Source organism: Lithobates pipiens, unplaced genomic scaffold (assembly GCF_037356315.1).
Source record: "Lithobates pipiens isolate NorthernLeopardFrog02 unplaced genomic scaffold, aLitPip1_a1.2 Scaffold_28, whole genome shotgun sequence".
Lineage (NCBI taxonomy): Eukaryota > Metazoa > Chordata > Amphibia > Anura > Ranidae > Lithobates > Lithobates pipiens.
The window spans coordinates 37,073,240-37,100,288 of NW_027507789.1; the positions used below are offsets into that span (position 1 = coordinate 37,073,240).

The following is a 27,049-nucleotide window of genomic DNA, read 5'->3' on the forward strand; positions in this document are numbered from 1 at the left end:
TCAACATCTGTCATTTTTCTTGGACACTGTCTTGTCCCATGGGACAAGGCACCTCACTGAAGACAGGGTGAAAGCAATCTTCGACATCCCACTGCCACAAGGTCAGAAGCCCCTTCATTCCTTCCTTGGACTAATTTCCTATTACAGAGCATGGATTCCAGAACTCTCCCTACTGATGCAACCTTTGTATGATGCCCTGAAATCAGACCCCTTCCAGATGTCTCCTGAAGCAATATCCAACTTTGAGGCCCTCAAGCACACCATCTCTGGCACTAGGGCTCCCAGACTACGACAAAACGTTCAAGCCCTTTGTATCCGAACATCTGGGACATGCTACAGGTGTACTCACCCAATCAGATGGCATCTGCCTTCGCCCTATAGGATATTATTCCTGTCGGCTGGATGCGATAGCAAGAGGAGGCCCATCGTGTCTGCGAGCTGTCTTTGCTGCACAAGCCTTGTTTGACAAAACTTCGGGCTTGGGCCTCGGACTCTGCTTCGTTCTGCTTGCTCCCATGACATTGCTCCCATACTCAACCAAGATCCAGCCGAAACATCCGTCCACTGCCAGACACTTGACTCCTGTGTTCCTACCTTCTAGACAGCATTACTCTATTACGTTGTCAAACACTGAAACTTACCACCCTTCTTCCACTTCTCAAGGGGGGAAAGGAGGAGAAGTCAAGTCTTGACTTGTCACCCCATGACTGCATCAAACTAATGCGGCTGGAAACCACGCATCTCCCCACCGTGAGTGAAATACCCCTGCAGGATCCAGGTCACCACTGAAAACTCGGTTCTCCAAACTGAAACCTTACCGTCGATGATGTCTGCACAGGTGGCAGCGCTGCAAGCACTTACTACAGCATGTAAATTGAGGGAAAAAGAGCCAATATTCATACAGACTCAAGATATGCTTTCAGCGTTGCCCATGATTTTGGTGTTATCTGGAAGGACAGAGGGTTCCTGACGGCTGAAGGAACACCTGTGAAACACAGCTCAGCCATCAAGGACTTGATGGACGCCCTGCTTTTCCCAACCCAAGTGACTATTCTAAAGTAAAGCACACGACAAACTCAACTCGAAGGAAGCTCGAGGCAATCTAGCCAATTCAGCTGCCAGACAGCCAGTAGTCCACTGGAAGTGGACAGCAGGGTGGTAGAAGAAGACCACTCCGTGCTTATCCTACAGACTCTCCCAGTGGACAGAGTTTGTCTGAAATAATTACAGGAAGCAGCAAGTCCGGATGAGAAGGAAAGCTGGAAAACGGAGAGGAGCAACTCTCAGAGATGGACTATTCAAGTGCAACAAGACGCCTTGTCTACCCAGGAGTATGTACCCAGCCATGGTGCAATGGGCAAATGGAGCTGCCCACTTGACAAAGACTCTTATGAACTTATGAGTTACTCCATTGACCAACAACTTATGCAGATCATGCACTATCTGCAACAAATGTAACCCAGAATGTACAGAAAAGGCACAGAAGAAGCACCTGGCAAAAGCTCTATACCCCTTCCAGAGGATACAAATTGATCACTCCCAAATGCCAAAGGAGTGGCAGATTCGAATACGCCCTAGTGGAGGTGGACATGACTGCCAGGACCACAGCTAAGGAACTACTGAGTGAGATAGTATGTAGATTTGAGGTCTCAGAGGTGATAGAGAGCGATCAGGGCCCAGCCTTCACAGCAACCCTTACAAAAAGAGATTTGGGCAGCACTGGGGGTTCAGTTGGCTCTGCACACCCCTTACCACCCTCAGAGTAGAGGGAAGGTAGAAAGGATGAAAGGGACACTAGAAAAACAGGATGTTAAAGATGGCCCAAAAGACTAACATGAGTCGGCCAGACAGTGTGCCCATTGCCCTGTTCAGTGTCAGACACACACTCCGGGGGGGAAACATGCCCTATCCCCTTATGAAATGTTGTTTGGTTCAGCCCCCAGATTTGGCTGTTACTTTCCCCAACAGTTACAATCTGATGTGTTGACTAATTATGTAACCGCATTATCACGAGAATTAACCCAAATGCATGTCCAGGTGTTTTCTTCCAGTCCAGATCCTGAATTACAGGAACACACCAACTACTGCCTGGAGATTGGGGGCTGGTAAAGAAATTTTTGAGAAAACATTCTCTTGAACCCAGATATGATGGTCCATTCCAATTTTTGCTGACCACAGCCACCTCAGTCAAATTGGCTGGGAAGAATACCTGAATACACGCTTCCCACTGCAAGAAAGCTCCAACCCCTGAGGACAAGATCCCGCCCACTTCATGACGACCATGCTACATATCCTTTTTCTGTTTGGTCTAGGGGGGAGGCCCAGGAGGTGGCCATCACAAAAAATGATAAAATAATTACATTTTGGTATAACTCTTCAGGTACACATGTGACCACCTTTACCTTTGATTACTGTGACATAGTACCTTGTCCATTTGACTCTTTCATGGCAATGCCATTGGTACAGTGACATCCCTGATGCTAAGGATATATATGTGTGTTTTAAGGACAGTTACTGGGGCCAGAATTGTGGTTCCTGGGAGGGACAGTGGGTTGGAACATAGGACCAGATTAGAGGAAATCTGGACCTGTGAATGTGCCCTTAAAAAGGTCATTATGCCCCTCCATATCCTAGCAGAAGATACTCCTGATACATACACTGACCCAGCACACAGTCAGAGGAGGAAGCGAGCAGTTCTCTCCGGAAGCTTTGACCCTCATGAGTACATACGTGCTATAGGAGTTCCAAGGGGAGTCCCTGATGAATTCAAATCCAGGGATCAGGTAAAAGTTGGTTTTGAGTCTTTGATCCCCATAATAACTGTGAACAAGAATGTAGATTGGATCAATTACATAAACTATAACCAACAGAGATTCGTAAATTACACTAAAGATGCCCTCCAGGGAATTGCTGACCAGTTAGTCCCCACTTCCTACACGACATTCCAGAACCGCATAGCCTTAGACATGGTGTTAGCTGAGAAAGGAAGTGTCTGTAAAATCATAGAAAAAACGGGAATCTGTTGCACCTACATTCCTGATAATACCGGCCCAAATGGTAAAGTAACTTTAGCTATAAAGAAATTAGAAGATTTGTCATTGGAGTTGAAGAAGAACTCAGGTATTACAGACCCATGGGATCAATATTTTAGCTGGATGCGTGGGTGGCAAAAAGTGCTCGCCCAGATAGGGGTAACGGTACTAATAATCCTGGTTCTTTTAGCCCTTATTGTATGCTGTATTCTACCTTTCGTAAAGAAGTTAATGAGCAAGGCTGTAGACAACAGCCCACCTACATTTCTCCACCAAGAAGAAGAGGACCCTCTTATGATGTAGGATGACAAACCCTTCACTCCTCTATAGTCACTCCCTGTCCATAATCTCATAATCCTATAGGGTTATAGGGATAGATAGCACCTGATTGCCCTTCTCCAGCTGTATCGAGGGGGGTAGTGAACTAGTTGCTGCCTAACTCTATATACAGCTTAAAAAGAGTTGCTGAGGAGAATGGGCCAGGTGAGTAGGACCTTTAGATGAGGGACAGAAGAAAATAGCCATTTTAGGGGGGACTGTTAAGGAATCTAATGTACATAATGATAATCAGAAAATGTCTATTTGCTTATGTGTATACATGTTTCTATGCTCCTTACTTATTATGTAGTATACAGATTGGCTCTCTGTTCTGAGTTTAAAATGATGTCTACACCCTACATCCCACGCGTTAGAAGAATGCATTTGAGATAACAGAAACAGCTTCAACCGAACTTCAAGCATCAAGTTTCTTCATTTCTCTTGTATTTTAACCAATAAGATGTACCTATTAGACTGAGATAGCAATGATGTATCTTTCTGTATAAAATATCAACACCGCCCACGAATAAACAGAAGTTAGAAGTAGCCTGAGCTGAACATGTCTCAGAGAGTGTTTACTTCTAATGTGCATGCACATTTATACTTTTTAATTGGAAATAGCAGCAGATAACCTCAAACTAGTTTGTAGTTCTTATCCATTTTAGTAGGACTATACAAAGGGCCAGGGAAATCAGTTGTGTCAGCGGTGTATTTTGGTTTGGTGCTGCCCTAGGAAAGACTATAATCAGGCGCCCCACCCCCCATCTAAATTTGTCCAACCCCAGCCACGGTATACCGTTCTTGGTTTAGGGTCTGATGAAGGAGCTGCAGCCGTTTACAGTGAACAGCTGTGGCTTCCTCATTAGACCCTGAGACGTGATTCGTCCAAGTGCCACATATGTGATCAGTGGAGCAGAGGATGGGGTCGGGGGGGGGGGCATAGGACGGAGTCAGCAGGGCAGAGGATGAGGCAGAACTGGTGAGCACTGATGAGAAGGCAGTGATGAACCTGCACTGATATGTGGCACTGATGGGAACTGATTGGCAGCACTGATTGACACTGATAGGCAGCACTGATTGGCACTGATAGACGGCACTGATGGGCATTGACTGGCACTGATTGGCAGTACTGATGGGCATTGTTGGGGCTGCACTGATCATCAGGACACTGATGATCAGTGCCCTGATTATGAATGTAGATGTTCCCTTTTACACTTGCCGGTTACCGGCTCTCTCCTCATGCTGTGACAGTGTGATGAAAGGAATTCCAATATCCGGCAAGTGTGTTTAGAGTGTGATCATCTGTGATTGGACACAACTAATCACGTGGTAAAGATCTGCTGCAATAACTATCACAGCTCGCACCGGGTGTGTACCGCAGTTCTGGGAGGGTGTCATCAGCCATAGCTGGAATTCAGCTGTAGTGCGGACGCCTGGGTGGGGTGGTGTTGCCCCCCTGAAAAATGCCGTCCAAGGCAAAAGCAGCAGATACACCCCTGCATGAAGTATCGGAGATTGTTTTCATCAGTGTAAAGCCATACAAAAATAACCAGGAGGTATCAGGTGTGCATGGAATATAGAAGACTTTTTTTCCTCTGTGTAGGACTATACCAATGACATCAGTTGCTCATAAAATATAAAAGTTTACAGCAGTTTAGGAAGGGGTTCTCTACAGTTAAAGTTGTTAAACCGTGGATTGTTTCACCACATTAGGTAGTAATGGCAAAAACAGAAATGCCATTTCAAACAGGATTGGATAATTTTCTTCCTACTAACAATATTCAGAGTTATAGTTTCTGAATATTATTTCTAAAGGTAGAAATATGCTCTTCCAGGTATTTAGAGCTGACTGACCTTGGTGGTCATGAAGGAATCTTTTTTTCTCTGTGAATGTAATTGGCAACATTTGCACAGTCGTCTTCCCTTGACCAGAGCTACAGGAGTTCTGAGAGGTTGAACTTGATAGTCATCTGTCTTATTTCATCCTTGTTAATAACTATAAAGCGAATGTGTTATATGTATATTTATGAAACCATATATTCCCTTGAAATAAATCTTTTAACTGCTTCAGCAATACAAATATAAAGCAAGTTTGTTCAAATTAAAAGAACGTAAAAATAATGCCGTTAATGATGTCGTCAAGGGATAAATGAATTTTCTCGTTCAAATATTTTATTGAGAAAAGAAAAATACAATGCAATGGGGGTTATTTACGAAAGGCAAATTCACTTTGCACTGCAAGTACACTTGGAAGTGCAGTTGCTCTAAATCTAAGGGGTAGACCCAGGGCCATCTTTAAGGTAGGGCAAAGGGGGCAGCTGCCCTGGGCCCTGTCGTTGTGGGGCCCAAAACAGCTGCCTCATACTTGCCAACTTTAGTTTAAATTCCCTTATCCCTTGAAGTTTTAGTCCCGTGCTGTGTCCTGATATCTCAGTGTGAAGCGCTGGTACTAATGCTGATCAGCTCTGCCCTATCTTGCCCCCTGCAGTGAGGAGATGATGTGTTGTAACCTCTAGCAACCAATCAGTGAGCAGTATTACTGTACAGTAATCTTTAGCAACCAATCAACAAGCAGAAATCATGTGCTGTAACATCTAGCAACTAATCAGTGAGCCATAATGTGTGATGTAACTTCTAGCAACCAGTCAGTGAGCGGTAATGATACACTGTAACCTCTGGCAACCAATCACAATCACTGCCTGATCTGATACAGTAAACTAATTTTAAGTCTAGCTGCTATTAATTGTATGCCTCAGAGCAGGTTAAGGGCGAAATTGTATGGAGGGGGACCAAGGAAATGTTTGCCCAGGGTCCAATCAATATTAAAGATGGCCCTGGCTAGATCTGAAATGAGTGGAAGCTCTGCTGATTTTATCATCCAATCATGTGCAAGCTAAAATGCTGTTTTTTATTTTCCTTGCATGTCCCCCTCGGATCTATAGCGACTTTACTTCCAAGTGCACTTGCAGTGCAAAGTGGATTTGCCTTTAGTAAATAACCCCCAGCAGGTACTAGGTACCATCTGGTAACAGAGGCGGACTGACAACTCATGGGGCCCCCAGGCAATAGGAGTTTATGGGGCCCCCGGGCAATTGGAAATTATGGGGCCACACAGTATACACACACACATACATGTACACACAGTATACACAGACATGTTTCTATTGGCTGAGAAGGTACTGGAGAGTTGGGGCAGCTATAATCTCAGGATTTTTAGACCAAAAGTATGTCGGTAAGGGACATTTCAGAGACAAATGTAAAAAAAAAACACAGATTTTTACATACTGTCCCTGGTTTTACTGAGGCTGGCAACCCTGATGGGTCCCCCTAGTGGCCCGTGGCCCTCGGGCAGTGCCCGAGTGGGCAAATGGTCAGTCCGCTCCTGTCTGGTAAGTACCTTGTAGTTAGTCTCCAGGGCTATTATATTTAGTGTAGCAGATTTAGTAGCCTGCCAGATGTGAGCCCAGTTTAGTGTGTCTGGTTGGAGGTTTAGATCAGTTTCCCGGAATAAATACATTTTAAAACATACGTGACACAAAACATATTACTGTATTTAGTATTCATTTAAAACTGAACTTTGGTCACATAAAAATACACAGATAAATGCCGCCCTGGGTTACACCAGTACGGCTTTGAAAACGCTACTTCAATGCAATTTCAAAGCTGCCAATTTGTGCCATTTTGTGTGCAGTTTGCTGACATCTGTACCACTTCATTTACACAGATTTCAATGCAAGTTGCACTTGAATTTGCACAGAAATAGTGCAGGAACCTTTTTCAAATTCACTGCGACTTGAGTTGCAGTGATGTTAACGGTTCCACAAATGGGGTGTGACTTTGAACTGTCAAGTAGCATGATGGTGTGAACCACAGCTCAATGCATTTTTTAATGCAAGCAGTGGAAGTACTTGAATTTGTCTTGGAACAGCTAGATGAGAAGTAGGAAAATACCAATGCCCCATTTTTGTGAATACAGTGGAGAAGGTTTAGAACCGCCTTCAAATTTTCATTAACGATAATTTTTATTAGTTACTTTCCAGAAAAAATACAAAGAAATGTCACCGTGCTGCAGCTCAGTTTCAGGCTCTTGGCAATCTTCTTATATCCTAGGCCATCTTTATGTAGAGCAACAATTATTTTTTTTTTAGATGCTCAGAGAGTTCTTTACCATGAGGTGCCATGTTAAACTACCAGTGACCAGTATGAGAGAGTGAGAGCGCTAACACCAAATTTAACACACCTGCTCCCCATTCACACCTAAGACCCTGTAACACTAACGAGTCACATGACACTGGGGAGGGAAAATGGCTAATTGGGTCCAATGTGAACAGTTTCACTTAGGGGTGTACTCACTTTTGTTGCCAGTGGTTTAGACATTAATGACTGTGTGTTGAATTATTTTGAGGGGACAGCAAATTGACACTGTTATACAAGCTGTACACTCACTACTTTACATTGTAGCAAAGTGTAATTTCTTCAGTGTTGTCACATGAAAAGATATAATAAAATATTTACAAAAATGGGAGAGGTGTAGTCACTTTTGTGAGATACTATAGTATATGACATATTATTTTTAGTATTGTTTAGATTGTTGAACGTGTTCACCTCTATGGCAGATTTGAGTAGTGTCCATATATGTTCCAATCTCTACTACAATATTGTCTGTGTTTTCGATTGTCTATAAGCTTGATGATTTATATATGTGCCCTTATAGAGATCATTGCATATAATGACTCTGGAAATATACTCCTGAATAAGCGCTCATACCGCGAAACATGTTGAGTCTGAACAGACCTAGGACGACATTCCGATTCCTTCCTTGGATGGATATATGCCCAACTGCTCAGTTCTTGTTCAGAGAATGAATTTATATGTATATTTTATATTCTCTGTTGTCAGGACCTTTTTTAAAGAGGAGTTTCCCTTAAAAAAAGAAATAAAAAATCAGCAGCTACAAATACTGCAGCTGCTGACTTTTAATAATCGGACACTTACCTGTCCCACAGTTGCAATGTCGGTGGCGCCGGCATTGCAATTGCGGGCACCCAGCTGTGGCTTCACATCCGGGCACCCACTGCGCATGCGTGAGCAGCGACGCGCGCCGTGATTGGCTGCGCAGTCATCTGGGACCTGTCACCTGTCCCAGATGACTGACAGGAGGGAGGGGCAGAGCTGAGCCCTTCCTGCGCCGAGGGGAAGTGATGTCACCAGCCCAGGCACTGAAGGAGGCAGACTACGAGGGACCCCCTAGCAACAGGCATTTAGAGGTGAGTTTAAAAAAAATCCAAATGTTTTTATTTTTTAGGAATTTTAATCTTTATTTTTTTGTGTGTGGAGCACCACTTTAATCATGTTTCTGCTTCAATAAATTATACATTTTTATATAAACGTGTATGTAAGTCTACCGTAGCATGAGAGTCCATAGTTGCCTCAAATCCTCTGCCATTTGTTTTTTTTCTAAATATTATAGGATGATGATACACTATTATAGTTTTACTATCAGTAGCATTCAATAATATATCACAGAGGGAACTGGGAATAATGTTAACTGAAAAAAAGACAGCAGACAGCACAGGACACAGAGCAGCGCTGGATTTATAGCATGATCACATTTTTTTGCACTGATCTTACAAAGCACTTTCAATGGTATATTTTTAGAACACCAAAAGGAAGAAAATTAAAAAGGTTTATTGTTAGGGTTTACGTACACATTAATCTCTCAGCAAAGACCTACCTTGTAAATCGGAGTAGACCATCCCTGCCGAATCCTGCAAAAACAAAAAAAAGTTTTGTGCAGACTTCCATTTGAAGGTAAGCATTTCGTTTTCTTCTCTGAAGCATACTGTTATAACAATTCAATATCTTGAATCCTTTTGCTGAACAATACATAAAAAAAATAGTCAAAAGAGCGAACTACATGAACTCTATATTATAAAACAGAATTAAATGTGAAGTGCATTCACAGTTACATTTTCCTTCTAATAGATGAAAAACAATAGGTGACATAATTCACCCCTCCCGATGCTTTGTTACCACTATTGTTCTGTGAAGCTCCAACTCTGTTGGGATCTCGCCCGCAAAGGCTGCAGCTCTTTGTATTTGTTAGCGATAGTATGTTCAGTTTGTTGGCTTCATAGCACCTTCTGCCTCAGAGAATTCTTCTCGCAACAAGGATGTTGAATCGGTTTCACTAGTGTTAATGATTTGAAAAACAATCATCGCTTCGTAACATTTCTCCCCACAATATGCCCTCAGCTCTGCCAAGGCTGATAGAAAATAAAAAAGGCATGATGAAACAGTATCAGAGAGCCATTAAAGTGGGTTTGTACCCATTAAAGTGGGTGGACCATTGTTCTGCAGAAACCTATCCCACTTATTTACAGTGCATCCGGAAAGTATTCACAGCACTTGACTTTTTCCTCATTTTGTTATGCTACAGCCTTATTCCAAAATGGATTCAATTAATTATTGACAATTAATTATGAAAATGTGAAAGAAGTTTGCTTGAAAATTTGATTAAATTGTAGCTGGTGACTTTTGGGATCAAATGTCACACGCATGTAAATTTAGTTTTTGGCCTCAGAACAATAAAGGTTCTGAGGGTTAATTGTGTAGGTAGGCCTTAACACCAGTCTGGCCAGGCTGAGTTTGGAAGTTCTGCCTGGTCATGTGAACGGTGAGGTGCACATGACAGGCCAGAACCAGGTCTGGTTGGATGTTTAGGTATCGGCCTTCTCTGAGCCAATCAGTGGGAGTGCAGAGGGCCGCTGAGGAGTCTGGGAAGGGGTACTTAAGGGGGTGTGGGTCACGTGTTCGGGGTTCCGGAGGTGTTCGTGAGACCCATGTGGTCTGGTCTGGTTCCAGGACCGGGGTAGCCCCGTGAAGGGTCCCGGTCATGGAGTGTTCGACACCCACAACATGTTCCTGTAGGTGGCCCCTGATAGATTTGCTTGGTCTGGGGTAGGGATCCGTCCATTCCCGAGTCTCAGAACCTGCTAGTCCGAGGCACAGTAACTGAGGGAGGATTCAAAGTGTCCGGGTGTGCTCTCGGCTTGGAGGGCACCGCAGCTCATGGAAGTGACGGGGGGAGGACTCTTCAGAGGAGGGCCGGCAAGTGGCATCCTGAGAAGTGCCTGGTTACTGAGTTGAGAACGACATTGACGAATTCACACGTTTCCAGTACCATTGAGGAGACAGGAAACATTCCAGGTATGGAGGAAAAAGGTCCCTATTCACCCTTAGTTGATTGTTCAAGTGTGAGTCAACGTGCTGACTGCTATGATCTCTGGCTAGAGATCTGTTCAGCCTTGAAGTGCCCAGCTGCGAGTGGCTACTCTCTTGGTGGAAATAGAGACTTTACTACACCTGCAATTCAAGGTGCCTGAGTTCTTCACCTGTGCCCTCTGTTCCCTAAGAGACTGTGTTAATTGAGAGTTCTTACTGCAAAATAAAACCTTTTAAAGAGGACTTCATCTGTGTCAGTGTTCAAGTCATTGGGTATTAACCCTGGGAACCCCTAGAAGTGAAAGAGCAGGCCAAGAGAAGGTAACTGGTAAGCCCATGAAAGTCAAGGCTGCCCTGCAACGGGTTATGGCCGCTACAAAATAATAAAAAACGAAAAAAAATCCAATGTACCCAGCCTTTGCTCAATACTTTGTTGAAGAACCTTTGGCACCAATTACAGCCTTGAGTCTTTTTGAGTATGATACTACAAGCTCAGCACACCTATTTTTAGGCGGTTTCTCCCATTCTACTTCGCAGGACCTCTCAAGCTCTATCAGGTTGGGTAGGGAGCATCCGTGCACAGCCATTTTCAGAGATGTTCAATCAGGTTCAAGTCTGTGCTCTGGCTGGGCTACTCAAGGACATTCACAGAGTTGTTCAGTAGCCACTCCTTTGTGACATTTTGTCATGTTACAACCAAAAACATAAATATCTTTTATTGGGATTTTATGAGATAGACCAACACAAAGTGGCACATAATTGTGAAGTGGAAGGAAAATGATAAACCGTTTTAAATTTTTTTTTTTTACAAATAAATATCTGAAAAGTGTGGCTTGCATTTGTATTCAGCCCCCTTTACTCTGATATTCCTAACTACATAGAGTCCACCTGTGTGTAATTTAAAGTGGTTGTAAACCCTAGGACAAAAGAAATCCTGCTAGACAAAGGCATAATGAGCTAGTATGCATAGCTATCTTACTACAAAACAGTTGGTAGCCAAGAGGAAAGATAAGAACCTCTTCTTATAATGCACCCTATAGCATGCAACCTGCAGTAAACATCCCACCGAATCTAAAACAGGTTCTACAAAGCATTAGGTAATCACTTCCACTTTCCTGCATTTGTGTATAGGCAGGCCTACAAAGGTAGGACCTCTTTTAAACCTGCCCTATTGTCTATGCATAAATGTGAAAGGAACATTACATCTTGTTTTGCTTTCGTCTATCTAGCAAGGTTACTCTGTGGTATTACAAGGAAGCTGAGACCTCTACAGTGTGTAAATGTGCTTTTACTATATAAAGATGCTGTACATACGAAACTATTACAATATTGGGAATACAATACAAGACTGACAGATATCTATAACAAGCAAAATTCCTAGAAAATAGAACAGCCTATGGTATATAACTACAAATAAATTTAAATGTTACTTATCTTCTGTTTCTGTATGTTCGTGATCTCCATTGGCAAAGATTCTTCTTGGAGACCAGGCTCTGTTCTTCTATCATGAGTAGTGATGGACGAACTTCCGACGGGACGTTTTGCGAACCGCGAACGCGGCCGATAGTTCGCGAACCGTAACATTCGCGGCGGGCCCCATTGACTTCAATGGGAGGCGAACTTTACAAACCTACAGGTCATATTTGCAGCCACAAAATAATTACTAGCTGTGCACACATAGTCCCACCACATGGCCAATGACATAACACATGTATGAGGTGAATCTGGGATCGACAAGTACAAGCATTCTTTTTTTATATGTGAAATTGTGACAATTCAGGACTGTGGAGCGCATGAAGGCAATGGAGGAGAGGGAAGGTCAGGGTAGGCAAAGAAGAGGGTGCATGAGATGATCACCAGCACAGTGATATAGAGCACTGACACCTGCACTGTGATAGAGTCATCTGACACCAGCACCGTGATAGAGAGCACTGACATCAGCAGCGTGACATACAGCAATGACACCTGCACCGTGATAGAGAGCACTGACATCAGCAGCATGACATACAGCAATGACACCTGCACCGTGATAGAGTGATCTGACACCAGCACCGCGATAGAGAGCACTGACATCAGCAGCGTGACATACAGCAATGACACCTGCACCGTGATAGAGTGATCTGACACCAGCACCGTGATAGAGAGCACTGACATTAGCAGCGTGACATACAGCAATGACACCTGCACCGTGATAGAGTGATCTGACACCAGCACCGTGATAGAGAGCACTGACATCAGCAGCGTGACATACAGCAATGACATCTGCACCGTGATAGAGTGATCTGACACCAGCACTGTGATAAAAAGCACTGACATCAGCAGCGTGACATACAGCAATGACACCTGCTCCGTGATAGTGTGATCTGACACCAGCACCGTGATAGAGAGCATTGACATTAGCAGCGTGAAATACAGCAATGACACCTGCACCGTGATAGAGTGATCTGACACCAGCACCGTGATAGAGAGCACTGACATCAGCAGCGTGACATACAGCAATGACACCTGCACCGTGATAGAGTGATCTGACACCAGCACCGTGATAGAGAGCACTGACATCAGCAGCGTGACATACAGCAATGACATCTGCACCGTGATAGAGTGATCTGACACCAGCACCGTGATAGAGAGCACTGACATCAGCAGCATGATATACAGCACTGACACCAGCACCGTTATATACAGCACTGACACCTGCACCGTAAGCAGCCCCAGGAGGAAGTCAGCATAGCACAGGGATGGTGGGAGCCCCTCATAATGAGCATAGCACATGGATGGTGGGAGCCCCTCATAATATGCACAGCAGAGGTACAGCCCCAGGAGTAAGTCAGCATAGCACAGGGATGGTGGGAGCCCCTCATAATAAGCAGCCCCAGGAGGAAGTCAGCACAGGGATGGTGGGAGCCCCTCATAATATGCACAGCAGAGGTACAGCCCCAGGAGTAAGTCGGCATAGCACAGGGATGGTGGGAGCCCCACATAATAAGCAGCCCCAGGAGGAAGTCAGCACAGCACAGGGATGGTGGGAGCCCCTCATAATGAGCATAGCACAGGGATGGTGGGAGCCCCTCATAATGAGCATAGCACAGGGATGGTGGGAGCCCCTCATAATATGCACAGCAGAGGTACAGCCCCAGGAGGAAGTCAGCACAGCACAGGGATGGTGGGAGCCCCTCATAATAAGCAGCCCCAGGAGGAAGTCAGCACAGCACAGGGATGGTGGGAGCCCCTCATAATGAGCATAGCACAGGGATGGTGGAGCCCCTCATAATGAGCATAGCACAGGGATGGTGGGAGCCCCTCATAATATGCACAGCAGAGGTAGAGCCCCAGGAGGAGGTCAGCACAGGGATGGTGGGAGCCCCTCATAATAAGCAGCCCCAGGAGGAAATCGGCACAGGAATGGTGGGAGCCCCTCATAATAAGCAGCCCCAGGAGGAAGTCAGCACAGCACAGAGATGGTGGGAGCCCCTCATGAGCATAGCACAGGGATGGTGGGAGTCCCTCACAATGAGCATAGCCCAGGGATGGTGGGAGCCCCTCATAATATGCACAGCAGAGGTACAGCCCCAGGAGGAAGTGAGCACAGGGATGGTGGGGGCCCCTCATAATAAGCAGCCCCAGGAGGAAGTCAGCACAGCACAGGGATGGTGAGAGCCCCTCATAATGAGCATAGCACAGGGATGGTGGGAGCCCCTCATAATATGCACAGCAGAGGTACAGCCCCAGGAGGAAGTCAGCACAGCACAGGGATGGTGGGAGCCCCTCATAATAAGCAGCCCCAGGAGGAAGTCAGCACAGCACAGGGATGGTGGGAGCCCCTCATAATAAGCAGCCCCAGGAGAAATATGACACCGCTCAACCTCTTCAAACAGGAGGGTACGGGCATATAGTACGGTGTGCTTTTTTTTGTACAAGGAAGTGAGCCAAATGAAGAAAGAACGTCTCTGTGCTCGATTAAAAAAATAGTTTATAGACATATAGATGGTCTACTGGTCACATGTGTTGAATTCCTCCGAGATCCATGCCTCATTCATTTTAAGAAATGTGAGGTAGTTAACACTGTCGTGAGCTAGGCGAGTACGCTTATCGGTCACGATCCCCCCTGCTGCGCTGAACGTCCTTTCGGACAGGACACTGGACAAGGGGCAAGCCAACAGTTTGATTGCAAATTGGGCAAGCTCTGGCCAGAGGTCAAGCCTGCCCACCCAATAGTCCAGGGGTTCATCCCTCCTCAGAGCGTCCACATCGGCCGTTAACCCGATGTAGTCGGACATCTGACGGTCTAGGCGTTCCCTGATGCTGGATCCGGATGACACCTGTCGATGGGTCGGCTGAAAGAATGACCTCATATCAGAAGTCACCAACACTTCTTCAAACCGGCCTCTTCTTGCAGGCGCTGTTGGATTGGTACCCGCAACTCCTTCTCTGGGAGTGGGAATTGCTCCTCTGCCAGCGCACGCAAAAGCAGAATGCAGCATTTCTCGAAGCAAGGCCTGGAAGTGCTCCATTCTGACAGCCCTCTGTGACGGCGGTAACATTTCCTCCACTTTGTGTTTGTACCGGGGGTCTAAGTACGTTGCCACCCAGTACTGGTCCTTGACCCTTATGCTTTTTATACGGGGGTCCCTATTAAAACACTGGAGCATGAAGGCCCCCATTTGCACTAAACTGGAAGCGGTGTGGTGGCCTGGCTCCTGCTCATCATCCAGGATAATGTCGTCCTCTTCATTCTCCTCTCCCCATCCACGCACAACAACAGGGATCCCAGAAAGGTTTAAAGTATGCTCTTCTTGCTCCTCCTCATCCGCCCCGGCACCATCCTCCTCTGACTCCTCTTCAGACTCCTGTTGTTCACTTGTCTCAGATAGAGTAACCCCCCCCTGGGAATTCATCCAGCATTGCGACTTCCTCATCTTCCCACTCCTGCTCCTCCACAGCTTGATCAATGACACGACGCAATGCACGCTCCATAAAGAAGGCATAAGGTGCCATGTCACTGATGGCTGCGACTGACCAGTTTGGTGATCTCCTCAAATTGCCGCAGAAGTCTTCATGCATCGCGCATGAGCAGCCACTGGCGCGGTGAAAAAAAGCCCCAGCTCCCCAGAACCTGTTCTGCCGCAGAGTTCATACAGGTAGACGTTAACTGCATGTTTCTGCTGGAGCAGCCTATCAAGCATATAGAAGGTTGAGTTCCATCGCGTCGGGCAATCGCAAATAAGACGTCTGACCGGCAGATTGTGTCGCTGCTGAATGTCAGCAAGGCGAGCCATAGCCGTATAAGATCTTCTGAAATGGGCCGAGATTTTCCTTGCCTGCCGCAAGATGTCCTGGACCCCAGGGTATTTGACAACGAATCGCTGCACGACCAAGTTTAAGAGGTGTGCCATGCATGGCACGTGCGTAATTTTGCCCTGTTTCAATGCGCTAAGCAGATTGGCACCGTTGTCACACACCACTTTACCAACTGTCAAATTGAGCGGTGTTAGCCACTGATCTGCCTGTGAACGCAAAGCTGAAAGGAGTGCCGGGCCAGTGTGGCTCTTGGCTTCCAGGCACAACCGACACAGCGCGGCATGGCAACATCTCACCTGACATGTCAAATAGGTTCTGGGGAGCTTGGGCCGTGCAGTGGAAGAGACGCTAGCAGCGGAAAAGGAGGAGTCAGCCGAGGAGGAGAGGGAGGAGGATGGAGGAGGAGGAGAAGAAGAGCCAGGCCTGCATGCAATCCGTGGCGGTAAAACCAAATCTACATGGGTGCCACGGGTTACATGCTTGACGGCCGTCAGAAGGTTCACCCAGTGGGCAGTAAAAGTGATATACCTTCCCTGCCCGTGTTTGCTAGACCACATGTCTGTGGTCAGATGTATCTTGGCACGACACTGTGTGCCAGAGATACATTCACTTTTGCCGCTGAACATGGCCATATAGCTCTGGGATGCCCTTCTCTGAGAAATACTTCCTTCCTGTGACCTTCCATTGTGGTGTTCCAATGGCCACAAATTTTCGAAAAGCCTCCGAGTCCACCAGTTTATATGGCAGTAGTTGGCGGGCTATCAGTTCTGACAAGGCAGCCGTCAACCGTTGGGCAAGAGGGTTATCCAGCGTCATCATTTTTTTACGCTCGAACATTAGGTCCACGGAAGACTGCCTTTTTGCAGAAAAACGTGAGCTTGGCGTGATGGAAGGTGGAGTGGAGGACAATTGTGAGGAGAGAGGAGAAGTAGAAGACGAGGCTGGACGGTGAGAGCCTGGAGTGTGGCTTTGTGTGTTCCGTTGCTCCCACTGGGCTCGGTGATGGCTGCTCATGTGCCTTCTTAAGGCGGTTGTCCCTAGGTGAGTGTTGGGCTTACTGCGACTAATGCGTTGACTGCAAAGATTGCAGATGGCAACAGTATTTTCAGCAGCGGACACGTTAAAAAAAGCCCACACTCAGGAGCCATGTGCCGGCGTCCTGGGAGCGCCAGATGTGACCGTACATGATCGATGACTCGCTCCTGATACATTAGCAGTCTGCTTTGTCCCTCATGTGCAATGTAAGTTATTCCTGCTTCTCCTCCCTATCTGATGGTCCATATCTCCCTCTGAACTCCTCTCCTCTTCCTCTCTTGTGGGCACCCACGTCACATCACTAGACAAGTCATCATCAATGTCAGCCCACCGCTATAAGTAGAGATCTCGGAGTAGGCAGCAACACCGGGGACCAACCTCCTCCTTGGGCTGATCTGGGTACTGTCGTCAGACTGCTGAGTGGCGGTTGTTGCTACCTCCTCTTCCTGATTCAATGCCAAGAGTGGCTGCGCATCAGAAATGTCTTGATATGGATCGGAAAATAATTCCTGTGACTCAAGCGGAAGGTATGTGGTGGTGGTGGTGTTGTTGGTGGTAGTGTCTTTGGGGGTGCACATAGCAGAGAGTGAAGAAGAGGGTGCAGATCGAGAGGATGAGGAGGGTGCAGAAGAGTAAGGCTGAGTGAGCCACTTAACCAATTCTGGTGCTTCCTTTAAAGTAATCGCACGCACCTTCTGCAATTTACCACTTTGGCTCAAGCCTGTTGCTCCTGCCCTACCCCTACCACCCCTGCGGAAGGGCCTGCCTCTTCCTCTGCCTGTCATTTTTTAAATGACCCTGTGACAAAACTGTGGAAGAAGGTATATAACACCCCACTTCAATCTGTTGTTTTTGAGGGCCACTGGTCTATCACACCAGTTACAATACTTTTTTTTTTTTGGATTGCGTTTGTCACTCTTTGTAATATCACTGCAGAACCGCTGAGCAGTCACAACGCTGCACAGTGGAAACGCACTATATTATGCTTTTTATATGTGCAAGTATTTTATACGTGTATTACACAACTATATACTGCACACCAAATAGTACACCCTTACCAGTCCTTATAAGGACCTTTGTGGAACTAGTAGGTTGTGATTAGCAGACTGTACCTCACTCAACTCTATATACTCTAGTACGCTATACCTTACCAGTCCTTAGAAGGACCTTTGTGGAACTAGTAGGTTGTGATTAGCAGACTGTACCTCAGTCCCTATACTGATAAAGGACTGCTGCAGAATAGGGCAGCAGTCAGCAGTAGTGCACCTCAACCCTATATATTGTGGACCTATACCAGTCCTTAAGGATTAGCAGACTGTACCTCACTCAACCCTATATGCTGTAGTACACTATACCTTACCAGTCCTTAGAAGGACCTTTTTGGAACTAGTAGGTTGTGATTAGCAGACTGTACCTCAGTCCCTATACTGATAAAGGACTGCTGCAGAATAGGGCAGCAGTCAGCAGTAGTGCACCTCAACCCTATATATTGTGGACCTATACCAGTCCTTAAGGATTAGCAGACTGTACCTCACTCAACCCTATATACTGTAGTACACTATACCTTACCAGTCCTTAGAAGGACCTTTGTGGAACTAGTAGGTTGTGATTAGCAGACTGTACCTCAGTCCCTATACTGATAAAGGACTGCTGCAGAATAGGGCAGCAGTCAGCAGTAGTGCACCTCAACCCTATATATTGTGGACCTATACCAGTCCTTAAGGATTAGCAGACTGTACCTCACTCAATCCTATATACTGTAGTACACTATACCTTACCAGTCCTTAGAAGGACCTTTGTGGAACTGGTAGGTTGTGATTAGCAGACTGTACCTCACTCAACCCTATATACTGTAGTACACTATACCTTACCAGTCCTTAGAAGGACCTTTGTGGAACTAGTAGGTTGTGATTAGCAGACTGTACCTCAGTCCCTATACTGATAAAGGACTGCTGCAGAATAGGGCAGCAGTCAGCAGTAGTGCACCTCAACCCTATATATTGTGGACCTATGCCAGTCCTTAAGGATTAGCAGACTGTACCTCACTCAACCCTATATACTCTAGTACGCTATACCTTACCAGTCCTTAGAAGGACCTTTGTGGAACTAGTAGGCTGTGATTAGCAGACTGTACCTCAGTCCCTATACTCATAAAGGACTACTGCAGCAGAAGGGCAGCAGTCAAGTATAATATTCTTTCTATATTTGGAAGAAAGAATATTATACGTGTACAACCCTATTACCATACCAGTCCTGAAAAGGACCTTTGTGGACCTAATAGTAACAGCTAATGATTAAACTGACTGTCCCTCATTGCCACGCACAGCTTCCTGTCTGTCCCTATTTAAACTGACAAAACAAAGGCTGCTGCAACAATAACTTGAATAGCACTCAAAACTATATCCTGTACTACTACACCATACCAGTCCTGAAAAGGACCTTTGTGGACCTAATAGTAACAGCTAATGATTAAACTTACTGTCCCTCTCTGCAACACACAGCATCCTATCTGTCCCTATCTGCACTGAGAAAAGACAATCTGCTGCAACAATGACTTGAATAGCAGTGCCTCAAACCTATATCCTGAACTACACCTATACCATACCAGTCTTTAAAAGAACTTTTGTGGACCTAATAGCTAGCGATTTGGGTCACTGCAGTCTCTCCCTGCTCCACACAGCAACCTCTCCCTATAGTGACAGTAGAAAGAATGTAAAATGGCCGCCGGATCGGGTCTATTTATAAGTTAGGGGGAATGTCCAAGTGTCCATGTGCTGTAATGTCTCAATTGGCTGTCCTGTACCACATGATGGATGTGTCATCATAGGTCAAAGTTTTTTTACACAGTAAACACGTAAGTCCGCCGGGCGAACAGCGGCAATAGTCCGCCGATCGGGCGGACTGCGAAACAGACGAAATTCGCTGCGAACCGACCGCCGGGCAAACTGTTCGGTCATCCCTAATCATGAGTGGCTTCTTCTGATCTTACAGCAACATGATGTGTGTTCTGATATTACAGCATGATGATGATGATGTGTGTCCTAGCTTATGCCTGAATCCCCCTTTTATGTATTACCTGTTTGCTGTAGCTGTAGAAACAATGGACTGTTGAAAACTGTCAGTTGAATACGACAATACTATCTACCCATTGTCTACTCAAACCAAACCTGCCAGTAATCTAACAGTCATTCTTTCAGTTTGAGAGCTGAAAGAATATCAAACAAGTAAATCTCTTACTTGTTGACTGTAGCTACAGAGACAATAGCCTATTCACACTGTAATACAACAATGGATTGTACGTACCCATTGTCTAGCAGCATTTCTTTGAGAAATCTACTCAAGCCAAAAAACCTGACAGTATCTCTGAGCAACCACTTTTGTGTAATGTGTGCCCATTCATATGTCATGTCTGATTAATATAAAAAAATCATATTTTTAACAAACGCAACACACATCTCTGAAAGGATCTAGGTATCCATTCACATTCAGTGCTGCAATATAATGCATTAATGAACGTGCATTGCTTTAAAGGAGCCCAATCATTTTGAATAGATTGTCAGAGTACCACAACACAGTCAAAAATGGACATGACCTATTTTTTCTTGCACAACACACCAATGTAGATCCATTGCCTGCTACTGTTTAAGTGTGCTATGGTGCGATTCAAAATTAATGGCATGACAATGCACCACAGTGTGCCTGTGACAGAATGCTTGGCACCCCGCTTAGGTGCTTCCGCAAAACAGTGCCTCCTGTTTTCCAAACCCTTCCTGGCAGATCGAGAGCTAATGCCAGCCCTTTTATCTCAAACATAATACACAGACAAGATGTTGAGGTAGAACCAAAGGAATAGCTATTTATTGAACAGAAATAGAGGTTTTTATACACTTCAAAAGTAGGTCAGTCACCACATGAATTATAAAAGCAAATATTACCCAAAACATCACACAATGGTTTGTAATGAGGTAGAGTTGACAAGAGGCTATTCCTATCATAGTAACCTCCAAGAGTTAGCCAAATTAGCCAGCAGACAGAAACAATAGGTGACTCAATTAGAGACCTACTGGGGAGAGGCCTACTTAACAATAAACACATGACAAACCGTGATCCCAACCAACCTTAAGCCCCATACACACTATCAGTTTTTCTGCTGAGTTTTTCCTTCAGATTGACCAAAACCATATGATATGAGGTCAAGCCTTAGGAGTTTCAATTTGTATACAATCAGGCAGGCCCTTGCACTATACGGTTTTGGTAAATCTGCAGGAAAAACTGATAGTGTGTATGGGGCTTAAGGTTGGATGGGATCACGGTTTGTCATGTGTTTATTGTTAAGTAGGTCTCTCCCAGGTAGATCTCTAATTGAGTCACCTATTGTTTCCGTCTGCTGGCTAATTTGGCTAACTCTTGGAGGTTCCTATGATGGGAATAGCCTTGTGTCAACTCTACCTCATTACAAACCATTGTGTGATGTTTTGGGTAATATTTACTTTTATAATTATGCTCCAGCAGTCTGAAAAGGTGGAATTAATTTATCTTCATACATTCCCTGAGGCTTATTATTGATAAATATTTTTGTCCCAAGTGAAGGAGCCTCTCCAACTCAGTCTACAGGAGGGCCACCGTATTTTTTATTTTATTGACCAATAACCTGTACAAGATTAATATCACACCTTTCCATCCACTCCAGAAGGGAAACTTTATTGTCCTTATTCCTTAATCTAAGCCTCGCTCTCAGCGTTCATCACATTGTTGTCCATCATTGGAGAATGATCTGTTCTTTCCATGGGCCATAATCACTGGGTAGGAGGCTTTCCCCTAGTCCTCTCCAAAAGCCCCTTTCCTGGTTGGGCCTGTCAGAATGCCCACTACTGCAACTCATAAGTGTGAATTGGCCCCTACAAGGTTGCATAATAACATATACAGACTGAAAATAGGCAGGGTATATGTATGTAGGGTAAAATAACCATACATTTATAAAATAAAAATAAAAAGATAAAAAAAAGGTTAAAAACTGACACTGTTACTTTAAACCCCCCCTGCTAATTATTCATTGCATTCAATCTTCTGCTGAAGAGCCTTTTGTGTGCGCACCACAGATGAAATAGATATAAAGGGCTTAAAATGGGCATAAGATATACTGCAACTTTTCAATGACCTTGTCTGTATGTATTTATACCAGTTCTTCAGTTGCACCTCTCATTCTCTCTTCTGTATTCATGGCTGATTCAGAAATATTTTCCAATTTTCCAGCGGACTCTTTCATAAGGGGCAACACCACTCTGCTCCCGACACAGGAGAAATCACGTTTTTAATCAAATAAAAAAAGTTTCATTAGAGGCTCAAAAGGCTTTATTAAAAGGTATTAACTCCTAGTGCTGCAGTCATCCAACAGAGCTCTTATTATTGGAAGCGTATTAAACCTGTGAAATGTTTTTTTTTTTTTTTATATAGAGGTATTGGATATAATAAAGGTAATCCAAACCTTTTGGGCCAGATTTGTAGAAAAAATTGCAAAAGAAAAAAAATCTTTATGTGTTGTCCAAAAAAGCAGTTGCATTCAGTTGCCATTTTCTAACCCAAGCAATAATCCATCCTAGGTACATAATTTGGAGGGTTGATAACATATACAGTGGGTATAGAAAAGAATCACCTCCCTTTAAAATAATCACATTTTGTTGCTTTGCAGCATGACATGAAGACAGACACAGTTTTGGTTTTATCCAACTGTATAAAAGTAAAAAAGTTCAAAAACAGAAGTTGGAAAAAGGATCACCCCCCCCCGCCCCCCTCCGAAAAATGACTTGTAAACTCAATCAGGTGTAACTAATCACCTTCTCAATGGCACATAAAGCCATTTCACTTTCATCTGTGATCAGCTGTGGTCATTTTGATTAGCTCAGCATGAAAAAAGTGTTCCTGGAGCATTTCGGTCCCTGGTAGTGTAACTGAAGCAAACAATCAACTATGGCTGGCAAGGCACTGGCAAAAGTTGTGGACAGGCACAAGTCAGGAGATGGACACAAACATTTCAAAGGCTTTATATATGCCTAGAAGTATAGTGAAGTCTATTATTAGGAAGTAGAAGGTATTTGGTACAACACAGACCCTCTCTGGATCAGGATGGTGCTCCAAACTGGATAAAAAAAAGCCAGGAGAGGCTACCAAGAGGCCTACAGCACCCCTGAATGACAAAGTGGTCATTGTGTACTGTGCACTGTTACCAGAATAGTTTGGCTGTGACAAAATTGCGCTATCAGTGGGAGGGAATTGAAACTTGTACACAGCATGGGGTCAAAAGTATATAACATACAGAGTGCAGGTATCCGAAGTATATAACATACAGAGTGCATGAATTAGGTGTATATAATGTTTCAGGAATATGTAAGGTACAGAGTGCAGGTATCTGGAGTATATAGCATACAGAGAGCAGGAATCAGGTATATATAATGTACAAGATGCAGGTTTCAGGGATATGTAAGGTACAGAGTGCAGCTTTCTGGAGTATGTTCTGTGCAATGTGCAGGAGTCAGGGATGGGTAATGTACATTGTTCAGGCATCAGGAATGGGCAATGCATGGAGTTCGGGAGACAAGAGTGGATAATGTACAGAGTACAGATATCAGGAGTAAATACTGTACAGTATGCAGGGGTTAGGAGTGGGTAATGAACATGTTTTAGGGGTCAGGAGTATGTAATGTACACAGCACAGGGGTCAGGAGTAGGTAATGTAAATATTTTAGGGGTCAGGAATGGGTAGCACATAGAGTGCAGGGATCAAGAATTTGTAATGTACATAGTGCAGGGGTCAGGAGTGGGTAATATACATAGATCAGGGGTCACGACGAGTAACATGAGTGCATGGGTCAAGAGTATCTAACTCTTACATTACATATTCCTAAATGCACAAAATAAAACTAGATATTAACATTTATAGGTAATAACACTAGGGATAGTTGATCCACGGAATATCTGATTGCCTAATGATCAGGAAGGACTCCCCCAAACCCCCCATCATGTTCTTTTTTGCTTTCCTCTGGATCAACTGTAGGCATAGGATTATGTATGTAGAGGTTTTATATTTTTCTATTAGTTGACCTAGATGGACTTGAGTCTTTTTTCAATCTGGCTAACTATTTAACTATATGTAATGTACAGGGTGCAAGGGTGGGTAACGCTTAAGCAAAAACTACAAAGGCAGAGGATGGAGGTATACACATGTGGTGGCAACAATGCTTTCCATCGTGGCACGGCAAAGTTAATCCCCCTTGTCGTACTCTGCAATCATATACAATGCACACAGTAACAATGTAGTGGTGCAGGTTTTTAGGGATAAATCAGGCAGGGAGGAGGTAATATAACGCTTTCTCGTTGCCAGTCAAACGCCCTTCAAAAAGCAATTTATTCTTGAGAGGGTGACACAAGTGTACACTAATTCATAACAATAGTGCCCCCAGTAAAGTATATTTCCACTGGAACAGCCATCACATCGACATATTGATCCTGGCACTCAGCTCCAGGCTCTGACACATTGCTTAATGATGGGCAGAGAGGGGACTGCCAACTTCTGAGCACCAGTGGAGTAATACCGCACTCTAGTACAGTTTAAAAAAAGTCCCCAGTTCCCATTTGTTCAGCAGGGAGCCAAGGGCAGAAGGGGGACTATTTAATGATTTTTGGGTGTACTGCATTTCCCAGTGCATTGATATAGAAGAGCCCAGGACTTACTCAGTCTGCACCTGAAAATTCTTTTCCACCCTTGGCCCACTGCTGAAAAAATAGGGCCTGGGGAAGTTTTTTTCAAATTGCTCTAGAGGGTAGTAATACTCTGCTGTTACCAGAAGTAGGCAATCCCTTCTCTGCCTTTGGGCCCCTCTGTTGAATTGGTAGGGCCAGGCCTGATACAGGAAGGCTGATGCTACCACTCATTAGAGACCCTGCCAATGTCTCTACTGGCTGCTTACTTAAAGTACTATACTTGCCAACAGTCCCAATTTTCCAAGAACAAAACCGCTTTTAGGACCTTTGTTCCGATCGGAGCTTGCCCCAATTCATTTCCCGGGATTTTGCCTTTGTCCCAGGAAAATCAGGAATGTTTTAGGAAAAAACGACCGGCGGGCTAAAAAAAATGGCCGCTGCCCACGAGGATTATTTCCCCTTGTGTTCAGTGGAGAGAGGAGGGGTACGCAATTAGCTTCTGCCCTCTCCACTGAACACACACGAGAAAGCCGGGAACTGTAGCTGCCACGCTGCTGGGGAACACAGATCGCTCTGTAAGGAGGGCTCCGCTGCTGCTGCCAGGTACACTGAAGTAAGGAGGGCTCTGTTGCTTGGTGACACAGATCGCTCTCTAAGGAGGGCTCCGCTGCTGCCAGCTGCTGGGGACACTGAAGTAAGGAGGGCTCTGTTGCTGGGGGACACAGATCTGTAAGGAGGGCTCCGCTGCTGGGGGACACCAGATGTAAAGGAGGGCTCCGCTGCTAGGGACACCAGATGTAAGGGAGGGCTCCGCTGTTGGGGACACCAGATGTAAATGAGGGTTCCAGTGCCGGGGACACAGATGTAAAGGAGGGCTCCGCTGCTGGGGGACACCAGATGTAAAGGAGGGCTCCACTACTGGGGACACCAGATGTAAAGGAGGGCTCCGCTGCTGGGGACACCAGATGTAAAGGAGGGCTCCGCTGCTGGGGACACCAGATGTAAGGAGGGGCTCCGCTGCCAGGGACACAGATCTGTAAGGAGGGCCTCTGCTTCAGGGGGCACCTGATGTAAGGACGGAATCTGTTGGGGGCACCTGATGTAAGGATGCACTCTGCTGGGGGCACCTGATGTAAGGAAAGACTCTTCTGGGGGCACCTGATGCAAGGACAGACTTTGCTGGGGGCACCTGATGGCATCTGGTGGCAGGCGACGTGGCAGGTGAGACTCTCAGGGGTCCCACTGATTCTGGATTATGGTGAATTACAATGTAATAATAGTAATAATGCACTTCAATCATCCAGACACCACAACAACCATGGTGCTGGGATGATTGAAGCGCTAACACCAGGTGTTTGGAGTATCTTTATCTGCTGATTTGTTAAACTCTGGAATACACATTTCGATTGGGGTGTAGGATCTGGGCCTGCTGTCCCTCCATCCATCTTTCCTTCCTTCTCTCTCCTTCCCTCCTTCTTTCCTTCCTTCTCTCTCCCTCCCTCTTTTCCCCTTTCTTTCCCTATCTCTCATTAATCTCAGACTCTAACTACACCCCCATTTGAACCACGCCCATATACGCCACACCCACTATTTAATGTAAACTACGCCCATTATTCGCACAGTGCGCTACGCGTGCCGCATTTTTATTTTTTTGCTGTGTCCCGCCTACAAACTCATGCCCCACCCCTAATTATAATAAGACTCTGCCTACAGCCAAAAAAGTTTCCCCATACATTTTTTTACAATGTTGGCAACTATGCTATGTAACATTGTCTGAAGTGGTCATACTGGTTATGATTAAATCTGAATTCTGGGCAGATATAAAAGACACAGATTAATGCATTAATCTGTATTCGTCAATACATCAATAACTTTATTTTAAATGCAAGCAGGGGACATACCTGTATTTGACTTGGTACTAACTTCTTGCAATGAACTTTACAGCAGAGCTCAGATTGCAAGAAGGAGAAGTAGCAGAAGTAACCAGACCAGAGAGCTGAGCTCATCAGTCTGCTGCTTCTTCTTTTATTGTCCTGTCACATAGTTGGCAACATTGTAAAAAAATGTATAGGGACACTTCTTTGTCTGTAGGCGGAGCCTTATTATAATTAGGGGGTGGGCATTCATTTTTAGATGTGGTGCAGGAGGGGAAGGAAAAGCGTGCTGTGGCAAAAATGGACATGGTTTAAACATAACATTGGGCGTGGCTTAAGGGGGTGTGGCTCAAAGGGGTGTAGTTCGAATCTGAGATGAACGAGGGATGGAGGGAGAAAGAAATAGGGAAGGAAAGTGAGAGAAGGAAGTAAAGGAACGGAAGGTGTGACAGCAGGCCCAGATCCTACACTACAATAGAAATATGTGTATTCCAGAAAATGTAACACTCAACACACGAAGATACTTCAAACACCTGGTGTTAGCGCTTCAATTATTGTGGCACCATGGTT

General features: G+C 45.1%; 1 pseudogene; it reads right to left on the minus strand.

Moving 5' to 3' along the window:
• Nucleotides 1-9,467: 9,467 nt before the first annotated feature.
• LOC143934786 (uncharacterized) overlaps nt 9,468-27,049 on the minus strand; it is a 114,368-nt pseudogene continuing 96,786 nt past the window's right edge.